The 9,881-nt window shown below is 35.8% G+C and overlaps 1 long non-coding RNA gene and 1 other non-coding gene across 2 annotated transcripts; both read right to left on the reverse strand.

The window, feature by feature from the left end:
• Positions 1-4,667: 4,667 nt before the first annotated feature.
• On the reverse strand, positions 4,668-5,745 carry LOC132619194 (uncharacterized). The gene is made up of 2 exons (XR_009574606.1): positions 5,578-5,745; positions 4,668-4,981 (listed from the first exon to the last, which is right to left on the reverse strand). It is a non-coding gene; the product is annotated as an uncharacterized LOC132619194 (long non-coding RNA).
• Positions 5,391-5,469, reverse strand: LOC132620675 (small nucleolar RNA R16). Its single transcript, XR_009575112.1, has one exon. It is a non-coding gene; the product is annotated as a small nucleolar RNA R16 (small nucleolar RNA).
• Positions 5,746-9,881: the final 4,136 nt, after the last annotated feature.

Genomic DNA, 9,881 nt, shown 5'->3' on the forward strand with positions numbered 1-9,881 from the left:
TTACTTATGCAGGGGGAGCTGTGTTTTGGCAATCTAGGTTGCAAAAATGTGTTGCTCTATCTACTACAGAAGCTGAGCTTGTTGCTACCATTGAAGCTTGTAAAGAGTTGCTCTGGATGAGATATTTATGGAGAAACTTGGCTTTGCTTATGAGAGGTATGTGCTTTATTGCGACAGTCGAAGTGCTATTCATCTTGGCAAGAACTCTACATTTCATGATAAGCCGAAACATATTGATGTGAGATACCATTGAATTAAAGATGTGTTGGATTCTAAGTTGCTTGAACTTGAGAAGATTCACACTGATGATAATGGTTCAGATATGATGACTAAAGCTTTGCCAAGAGGGAAGTTTAAGAGTGTTACTTGATCGCCGGGATGACAGTTTTCTCCACATAGTCGGGAGGGGGAGAATTGTAGGGTTTTTGGGTTTTCCCTTCCTATATGGATTTGAATTAATAAAACTCAATCCAATTTGGACCAGCCCACTTTTATCCTAAAATCCACTATATATATGACAAACTTAGGTCTTATTTTCAAAACACAAGGGTGAATTCAGCAGCCATATAGAGATAAAAAGTGAGAGAGAAGTGCAGATTTTCGTCCAGAAACTTTTCTGCTACAACAGTCCACTTCAAATTACAATTTTCAATTCGTTAACCGTTGGATCGTTCTCAAATTTGAATTGGAGGTTCTCAACATCTGGTTTTTCGATTTCAACGGTGAAGATTGGATTTTGGGGTATGTAGCTCCAGTTTTGGAGTACGAACAGTAGCTCATTTTTTGGGATGATTTCTCTCCTTTCTTCACTTGTTTTGGTGCTATCTTTTATGTATTGTTGCTCTGTGTTTGGTTGATGTTGTAGCCATTTGGAGAAAATTTTTGTAACTCTTGTTGATTATTAGTGGAGCTTTTGTGGGCCGGAGATCCCGTGGATGATTCCTTCTTCACCTTGAAGGGGTTTTACCACGTAAATTTGGTGTCTCTTGCATTCAATTTATTTTTGCTTGCTCTGCTATTTTATTGCTGGTATAGTTGCTACCCGAATTTTCATTTGTGCTAGTGTTTATTGTCTTCTCTTGGTTCAAATAGTGTGGGAAGTTTTGACTTGGGTATTTCTTCCGCTGTTACCTCGTCATGCAATTTGGTTGTTGCTTGTTTCTTCCCAACACCAATAATATTATGGGTTTCAAGAAAGGGAAGTCCAATAGGATCCCCTTTTGGATAATAATGGGATTAATGGGAGATAAATCATGTCTACAAAATAATTCCGAAGCAACACCTAAATAAGGAGAAAATGATGGATTTGGATCCCCTCCGGTAGGGGATCTGTCCAGTTCCTCTAGTTCTACCCTAAATGAGATATACGTGTCCCATTGCCTATCTAGAGGACACGTATATCTCATTTAGGGTAGAACTGAGAGGAACTGGACAGATCCATACTAGAGGAAATCCAAATCCGAAAAGGATGAACATGATTATGATGAGAGAGTTTGTGTAGATGTATATGCACAATCGTTAGCTATGGCTGATGACCTTATAGAACTTCAATATTATTTACTGCAATAAGCTCAAATCAAGCAACTTTGCTTTGGAGGGGTGGAGGAAGCTTTAGATTGTGAAACATCAAAAGAGTTTGAATTCTAACAGGAATTTCAAACCCCAAATCAGTCACACCCTCTTTTTCCCAAGTCGGACCCTTTTCGTACTTCACTGACTCTTTTGATGATCTTTGTCTTTTGAGTATGTTCATAGTACTTTTCTAGAGTAATAATAGATAGGTAAGAGAATGTTAGAAAATTAAAACAAAGGTAAATAAGTATAATATCGTAAATCACAAGGTAGGTTATGTAATAAAACTAAACGTGGAGAGATCTAGATCTCAAAAAAAACTATTTTTATTTCTATTTTCTCAAGAATGTGCACATATAAATGTGTCACGCCCCAAAATGAAATGACATGTGGCATGACATCCAATATATGCAACTTGTACTGCACGAACCAATCTAGTGCAGTAACTACCTACTTCATGCCTATGTATCACAATTTATTTATTTATTTAAGAACAATTTAAGTTGAGGTAATATTATTGATTCAAAATTCGACACGTTTATTAATCAAGTCATAAAGATAAAACTGTCATTCACAAAGATATATGAATACTCGCGACCCAAAATGATACTACTCCCTCCATCCCAAAAAGATTTGACACTTTTCGCTTTTCGGGAGTCAAATTTCTTAATTTTGATCGTGTGTTTGAACATTAAATCTTTAATTTTTTCAAACTAAAATTTACATATTTGAAAACTACGTAAAAAGTATTATAAGTCACCATAATTAATAATTTAAAATATTTAAAAGACATAAAAAAATTACGATCAAATAAAAACTCATTTGACTATAAAAAGTGTCAATCTTTTTGAGACGGAGGCAGTACTAATTATCTGTTGAGCTTTTATTACAGTGAGAATGAATAATAATAAAGTTAACGGCTATACAAAAAAAGGAGCATATCACATTTCAAGAAACTACAAATACGACACTACGCCAGTACGCCCTCTCCACGGGTCAAGAACGAGTTGACCTTGTTCGTTTTCTTTTAACGTTTCCTGCTGAAAAGCTCCATCTTTCAAACAAGATTTTTCATTACTGAACATCTCCATTTTTTGTCAACCATGAACCCCAGTACCTAAGATGGATTACAGGTCTGAGCCTCAAATTTTTATTGATATAATTTGTAGTGGATTGATCTTTTGTATTTCAATTTTCAATTTCTGTACTGTTGCTTGAGATGAGAAGAAGGTGCTGGATATTTTCTAAAAGCTCATCTTGCAATGGTGGTCTGCCATGGATAAAAGAAACAAAACTAAGAATAAGAATGAAGAAAAATGGCGGAAAGAGAGATTTTATGTCCGAATTTATGGTCAAAATTGAAATGTTTTGACTCTTGAAATGATTGTGCCACATAAATTGAGACGAAGTACTTTATTTGGATTATTAAGCGCAAAGAGCCTTGTGTTTTTGTTTTATTGGCTACTCTGTCAGGTTACCGCGTGTAAATTTCTCGTATCTAATTCTTTTGCCCAACTGCTAGAGAAGTGTTTAATAGACAATTTTAATTGAAGTGCCTAAATAGAAAATGAAAATTTACATGTCATAACTATTTCTAAGAGCAATTTATGGATTATAACTGCCTTTTGCAATACTTACATTTCTTAGCTACATTTTACATTTCGTAGCTACTATACATGAGGTGCGTTGTAGTTGGAGTGGTCATTGGGCGTGTGCTTTGCCCTTGCCTGCCCAGTTTCGAATCTCGCTGGCCACATTCTTTTTTTGAGAAATGATAATTTCGACTGTATTTCCGTGGAGTTGTGTATTTCATTGTATTTATATACTGATAATCCTTTTGTTTTGGCTGGCACCACATTCACATCATATGTATTTGATGTATTTCGAATAGCAATCTAACATTTCGGACTGTATTTCAGTGTATTTGGTCAGATGTATGTCACATGTATTTGGTGTATTCAGCTGTATTTCGGATAACAACCTTACAGCTGTATTTAAATACACGGAAATACTGCCGAAATTGCAAAGGTAGCTACTGTTTGTAAATTGCAAACTTATAGCTATATATTGTTATGAGCTTATAAAGGGTAACTGTTTATGTAAGTTGCCAAAAAAAAAAAATCGGACAAGTTTAAGAGCAGCATATGTGTATTCAGCCACTACATTAGTATTGCTCACTATTCTTTCCCAATTCAGTATTCTCTTCTTCCTCCCATTTCCTTTGCCCCCATTGCAACAACTCTCTTTCTTCTGAGGGAAAGTTCCTTGCATAGTACTTAATACAAAATTTCTCATAGAGTTCTTGGAGTGTAGCAACACCATAGGATATTTAGGGGCATCGGTTTCGGGTGAATCAGTTTTGTAATTACACAACAGATCTTTTGCAAGCCATTCTTGTCTATTCAAATTTTAATGGGCAATATTCGCAGTTGACATTGACTGTACTACAACATGCAAGTTAACATCACTAAACGTCAATGTATTAGCTAACGCTAGCAAGGGCAGAGCCAGGTGGTGGCTAGAGGGTTCACCTGAAACCCTTCGGTGAAAAATTACCCTGTATATACAAGGTTAAAATTATTTTTTATGTATATATATAGTAAATGTTGAACCCCCTTGACTCTTCGTTTGTTTACTCATTTATATTTTTGAACCCCTTAGCGAAAATCCTAAGCTAGGAGCTTTGAAATTTTATTTATGATTGTTGATAACCAGCTTCTCTGTTAATATGCTTGAGATTCAACTACCAACTGTGTAATCCTATCAACTTTAACATCAAAATCAGTACGAACAGCAACATTTGTTCAATTAAGTTAATAAACACCTTCACATGTTATCAGCTACCGCAGAAAGAATCCATACACAAGTTGAGAAAAAATGTATACAAGTTGAGAAAAAATGTATCTCCTACCACCTTCCACCTTAGGTGTTTGAATGTTAAGTTCAAAAGCACAAAGAAGCCAATGGCATCCCTGATCTTCTACATAATCATTGAATGGCAGATACTAGAAGTTTGTATTTATTTCAATACTATGTAGCAACAATGAGATAGCCAAAAAAAAAAAAAAAATAGGTAGAAAACATGAGCTAAAAGCTGCTCAGAATTTGCAATTTAATTAATCATGAACATCTTTCATAAGTCCAGACATAATTTAGCAAGTCATCACTGCAAATTGATGAAGGGAGTAAATAAAGACTATCACAGCTTCATCATAATACACAGATGAAAATAAGAAATTGACAGCCTGAAAAGAAACTACATAGAATAGCTATAGCTCTCAGAGATATTCCATTAAAGGAAGTTATGCAGACAGTCAACACAGCATCAGGTTCTGACCGCCCGTCTGCTTATTCTCATCAAAGAGCAAGCCTGAAATTTAGGTAAAATATGTTGGATTTACCTTATTACCTGAAGAATAAGATGAAAAATAGATTCCTTAAAAACACACACATACACCAGTAAAACGAATGAGTACAGATAAAATTGTATGAATTAGTAAGGATAAAATTGTTGGCATAAGGGATTTACTTGAGAGTTGAAGTGTGTAGAATAAGTATTAGTTTAACAGTGTTTGCCAACATAATCATCAAATGAGAGATGCTAACCCAAGATTTATAGAAAAAATCAATCTTTGAGATAAATAAATAAACAACTCTGCCCAAAATTTGATATCAATTTTGTTCTAAAACCCGATAATTTGTCTTTCAACACATATTAGGAGTTCTCCAAAATCAGACTGGCATGAAATATATAATCAAACTAAAACTATCTAACAAACACCAAATAGATGCAAGTGTATGAAGAGACAAGTAAAGTGAATGGCATCAGATAATAAGCGGAGTATATAATCCACAAGGTTATTCAGTGTAAACAAAGTAGTATCCTCATTTGCCAAATAAATGAGCCATCAAATTATTAGATAAACAAATAAAAGACTAGATATTGGAAGGTCCATTTGACACCAAGTCTAAAGGGAATAAAATGCAATGGGCTGGTGAGCTAACCTTTTCAATGCAGTACGATAAAACGAAACAATAGTGACGAAACATTTTTTTATTTTAAAAATCAATAGACATATAGAAGAAAAGAAATATCAAGGGATAGGTTCTTTCTTTCTTTCCTTTTCCCCTTCATGGACTAATATTGGGAAAATGGCTAGGTTGGGACATTCTTATATAGGGTTTTAGAATGCCTAGGGTTTTGCTTCATGTAGCAAATGCTATAGTGGGACAGCCGAAATATTTAGCTGCGCGATCTGTGAGGGTGGGGCGGAAATACCAAATCAAAAAATACAATTACACCTATGTATTTTTTAGGGAAAAGGTTCAAAAATACGCCTCTACTCTCATTTATTAGTCAAATTTATCCCCCGTTATAAGTTGATGTTATTTCTACCCTGCCTGTTGTGACGAAAGTAAAAAAAAAATACCCCTCAATTGGATGGAATCTCCAAAAGCAACCTCAATTCCCAAATTTAACGTAAAGTTACCAAAATTTTCTTTTTTAACCCGACCCGACCCACCTAATTAAAATAGTTGACCTTTTCAATGTTCTCCGCTGCAATCTATTCCTATAATTCTTTTTCCTGAATTTCGCTCCTGCCGGTTATGGATGGAATAGTTAAAGGGGATTATTTTCACGTGCTTAATTGCCTGTTCAACTGGTAAAGGTGATCATAAGTGCTATATTACTTGTTTTTATTTGAATTTTTAATTGCAAGTTTATAGGTGCAGTACATTTTATTGGACCGTGTTTACGATGAGATTATGTATAATTGGAATCCATCTAAACACTTTATGTTCTATCAGTACAAGGCAAGTGAAATATAAGATTGGTGTGGTTGGAGACGAGCTTGTCGGAGTTCGTTGGAGCTCGCCGGATTTTGTTGGCTGCTTGCTGCGTTTTGGCAGCGTGGGAATGAGAATTTTAACTTTATGAGAGAATCAGTGATTTCTTTACTGCAGTAGCCTATTTTTCAATCCTAATTGGAATCATTTACTTTGTCAGCTCAACCGGGAGCATTCATCATACTCTAGGTTAAAAGGGGAAATCGGGTAATTTTAAGTGAAATTGGGGAATTGAGATTGATTTGGAGATTACATCCAATTGAGCGGTATTCTTGTTTACTTTCGTAATGGGGCAGAAATAACCCCAACTTGTAATGGAGAAGAAATTTGACTAATAAATGAAAGTAGAGGCGCATTGTCGACCCTTTTTCCCTTTTTTGTTTTTTTACTTAGGAAGTCCAATTGATGTGATAGAGTTTGACTACGCACAGAGTTTAAGAAAAACAAATGAAGACTTTTGAAACTTGTAATCTAAAACAAACCATAAATATGTGTGTGGTTATAAATTATTTCAATAAGAGTAGACAGAGAAATTTTAAGTAAACTATTTCTAGATATATAAATGTATCTTTTTTTTTTTTTTTTCACAAAGTGAGTACTAGTCAGTTGGTTAACGAGTTTTTAACTAAATACACCCCCTATTGGTTTACCACAACTTTCATTACATCCTCATATTATTCCAATTAACCAAGAACATTCTTTAAATTTAAAAAAGTGACCAAAAACATCCATCCATCTTCTCTATGGAACGGTCTTTTTTCTTATGTTCAACACATTTTTTAGAAGAGAAATCCTATCAGAAAGGCTTGATCGAACAACATCGAAAACACCATCTACTCCATTAAGTCGTCCAGCTTTTAGCTTCATTGCCATCAAGCTCTATTTTTTTTCCATTTTTTGTCATCAATTTTGATGGGTCTTCTTTAGGGGTTGTTTCGTAGGATGTATTAGAAGAAATAATATATGTATTAGCTTTGGTTTTACTCATTCCTTGTTCGGTACATTTTTCAATCTATTTGCCTTAGTAATGGACGAATTAACAGAGCATATTCAAGGGGAGGTTTCATGGTGTATGTTATTCGCAAATGACATAGTTTTGATCTACGAGACACATAGTGGAGTTAATGATAGGCTGGAAGTTTGGAGAAGCCTTAGATTCCAAAGGTTTCAGGTTAAGCATCACTAAGACGGAGTAGCTGGAGTGCAAATTCAGTGACGTAGTGCATGAGACGGAGGTAGAAGTGAAGATAGAGGAACAAGTCATACCCAAGAGAGGAAACTTCATGTATCTTATGTCCGTAATCCAGGGAGACGGGGAGATTGACAATGAAGTCGCATGATGTGCCGTGAAATTACGGCACATCTGATGTTTTTTTACTATAAGTTTTACTTGTTTTCAACCAAGCTTGTGTTGTTTTTACGTGTTGTTATCATGTTTCAGGTATTCAAGGTCCCGAGAGGCTGAGCAATGAAAATTAAGCAAAAAGACACTGAAGAGTGGAAAGAACTAACAGGAAGAAACACAATCCACGACCCGTGAAAGAGTTCCAGTGATTCAGTGATTCACGACGGCACTCCACGGACCGTGAAATATTCCACGGTCCGTCAAAAGGTAGCGTCAAATTGATCCTGATTTCAGAAGAGTTGCAATTCTACGGTGGCTGAAGAAGTCTCACGGTCCGTGAAAAGCTCTGTCGGGCCATACCTGTTATTTGATTTTTGGAAAAATTGACCCACTATAAATAGTTCCTTGTAGGGTTTTTATTTATTATCAGTTGTCAGTTTTAAACTATTATTCCCTAGCATTGAATACTCATAGTTTTTGAAACTTTTTGGAGAACAAACAATTACAATTATTTTATTTCAATTCCAATCAATCGAAAGTAAGCATTATGATTTCTATTATCTCTTCTTGTTCTTCTTCCACTATGAGTAGCTAATTTCTCTACTAAGGCTGTGAACCCTACGATGGGTGTTTTGTGATTGGGGATTGGGATTGATATACACATAATGGATTGTTAGGGTTTATTTATTCTTTGTTCTTCATTCATAATTGATGGTTGCAAACATTGATTAAAGCCATAAACTTTACTTAACTTGGGAAAGTGAGTAGGGTTTGGTAGGGATAATTAACAAGAACTCAAGGCGTTAACCCTTGTTTAATAAATTCACTTAGGAATAAGAGGAATTTACTTGGCACGAATTAACCGTTTTTCATATATACTCTTTTATATTTGGGAAAATCATAAAGAGAAATAATCTTTAACTGTTGAGAAACATTAGGGATTCAATTAGAGGTTAAGTGCGTTCGTATAATGATCCATTAGAAGTATATCATGATCAATCACCATAGCATACACTTTATCTAGAAGGGGACACAACCTTGGTTTCTTTTACGATATGTTACAATCCAAAGCAATTAGTAGCAATTAGTCATAAACAACCAATCTTCTATAAACTCAACGGAATAAGAAATTAGACCTTAAGAAAGTACTCTACGACTTTAGTAACCTTTTCACACCATATTCCCTGTGGGATTCGACCCCAACCTAGTTGGGTTACTATATTTGACATCATCCGCTTTACATCATTTAATAGGTGTAATTTGAGCGTATCATCGCACATCCACTACAAAAAATAGGCTAATTTGCGGAGGTTGAAAGTCGCAACTCTCGGAGGTTTTAGCCTCCACTATTTTCTAGCTGAAGATAAAACCCCCGCGAATTGCAACTCTCAACCTCCGTAAATTACTCATTTTTTGTAGTGGTCGCATTGAAGCAGGGTGGTTCAAAAAGGAGGCTTGCCTCTAGGGTATTGTGCGATAAGAAGGTGTTGCTAATGCTCAAAGGTAAGTTCTATAGAGTCATGGTTAGACCAACATTGTTGTATGGGGCAGAGCGCTGGCCAGTCAAGAATACCCACGTTCAGAAGATGAAGGTAGAAGATATGAGGATGCTCAGATGGATGTGTGGTCATACTCAGAGAAATATGATTAGGAACGAATTTATATAGGACAAGTGGGGAGTGGCTTCAGTAGCAGACAAGATGAGGGAAGTGAGGCTGTAGTGGTTCGGGTATGAGAAAATGAGGTACGAGGATGCGCCAGTAAGGAGCTGCGAGAGGTTAGTTATAGCAGGAGTTAGGAGAGGTAGAGGCAGGTCGAAGAAGAATTGAAGGAAGGTGATTAGATAGGAAGGTATGGTGAATGGATCTTCGATCGGGAAACCGTATCCAAGCTCCGTGGATTTGGTCTCAGGTTCGCTACTTGCTAGCCTATCTTCAACCTCGGGATCCCCTATTAGACCTTCTTCCAGAGAAGCCCCCGCATATACGACCCCTATTTATTCATGATTCCGGATCCAAATATGGAACTGGAATGGGCTATGCCTTCACCTATGTTATTGATGCAAGCTTATAATTAAGCAAATATATAAAAGCTATCACCACCTCAAGCAGTAAAA

This window comes from Lycium barbarum, chromosome 11, assembly GCF_019175385.1.
Source record: "Lycium barbarum isolate Lr01 chromosome 11, ASM1917538v2, whole genome shotgun sequence".
Taxonomy (NCBI): Eukaryota; Viridiplantae; Streptophyta; class Magnoliopsida; order Solanales; family Solanaceae; genus Lycium; species Lycium barbarum.